Genomic DNA, 1,660 nt, shown 5'->3' with positions numbered 1-1,660 from the left:
AATGCCAGCATTAACACCCCCATGGAGCCCCATTAGCAGGTAGCAACCTGGGGAAGTGCAGCCACAGCACGCATGCACTAGTGGCTGGAGGCCATCAGTTAACTGTGCGCCATGCAATAGGTTCTTCTCAAGTGAGACCTACTTGGGACCCTTCCGTGTCTGCCACAGTCCACTCTGTGATTCTTACATATGCACTTCTTCTTGCTCATTTTGGGAGCAGCCTTAAAATGATTTTAATTTTTATATCCTTCCCTTTCTTCTCTTAACAGTCATTACTAGGTCATATAGGCAAAGCTGCCACAATATTTCTTTAACAATATAATAATAGTACAATATTTAAGTAGTATCAATTTTAATATGGGATTAAAAGAAATACTACAAATGCAGTCTTGTTTTATTTGGTAGTGAACATTTTCAGTCAAAATTACATAGGTAGTATTTATTCCAAGTTGTTGCATGTAGCTGTTGTTCATATATTCTTCTTGCTGTATAATATTTTCTTTCATGAATTTATTAGATTTTAGGATTTCTGAATCCGTTTTCTTCCATCAGCCATTCTCACTTTAGTATAAACTAGTTTAATAAGATTGACTATTTCTAATACCCAGCTAAGGTCTATTATGTCAGGGAGCAGTAGATGTTTTACTCCCCCTGGATTAAAGGGAGAGGTACAGTCATATTCACTTCATAAATAGAACACTTTGGAAAGCAGAATAAGATTGCTTTCCTTCCTTTAAAGCAAGGGGAGGATATGGGGGCGTGGGGAATGTTGGGATGGGACTGGATACTTAGAGCCAAGGGAAGAGCCTAAAGGTTTATTTGATTTTACAGCTGTCAGTTTTAACCATCCCAGAAGAAATTAAGCCTACCTTACCAGCATTCTTCAACTCTGTGGTTTGTTTAGCACTAGTGCAAGAGAAAGCACCATCAGGGTAGACAGGAAGCCAATTGTGGAGTGGATGTTTGAGGTACATTTTTTTTCATACAATCCAACAAACAACTTTAGATTTCACGATCTATCACATGACTGACTGGAATTTCATGAAACTCTCTAGTGATATGATGATGACATAAAGATCAGTTCGAGATTACAAACCATTGTTTCTGAACATCTGCACAGTATGCCATTGACCTGCTAACCTTTGGAAATCATCAGAATTTGCTTTGAAAGTGGAAGAGAGGCAGTCATTTTTCATTTCCATCAGGTACTTAACTGCTCTTTACCGTCTTCCCCTTGCACATGCTCTTCCCTCCACCTGGAGCACTTTTATCCCTTCATATTCACCTGTTCTTTAAGACCTGCTCTTCAGTACTGAGAATGTCACCGCTCCTTCCTTTGAAACCCACAGGAACTCTCACCCAGTCCTGACACGTTATCTCATTGTATTTTTGTACTGACATACTGTCCCCTTCTACCAAGCAGAAGCACCCTTCACCATTGGAATTATGCTTTAAATACATTTTTTTTTTAAACATCTTTATTGGGGTATAATTGCTTTACAATGGTGTGTTAGTTTCTGCTTTATAACAGAGTGAATCAGTTATACATATACATATGTTCCCATATGTCTTCCCTCTTTTTCTCCCTCCCTCCCACCCTCCCTATCCCACCCCTCCAGACAGCCACAAAGAACCGAGCCGGTTTCCCTGGGCCGTGCAG

General features: G+C 39.8%; 1 protein-coding gene across 1 annotated transcript in view; it reads left to right on the top strand.

Annotated features, from left to right (window-relative positions):
- Window positions 1-1,660, top strand: part of CNTN3 (contactin 3) — a 247,909-nt gene that overhangs the window by 135,522 nt on the left and 110,727 nt on the right. The gene's annotated exons all lie outside the window — the stretch shown is intronic.

This window comes from Lipotes vexillifer, unplaced genomic scaffold, assembly GCF_000442215.2.
Source record: "Lipotes vexillifer unplaced genomic scaffold, Lipotes_vexillifer_v1.1 scaffold1008, whole genome shotgun sequence".
NCBI classification, from domain to species: Eukaryota; Metazoa; Chordata; class Mammalia; order Artiodactyla; family Lipotidae; genus Lipotes; species Lipotes vexillifer.
This window is presented reverse-complemented; position numbering and strand designations above follow the sequence as displayed.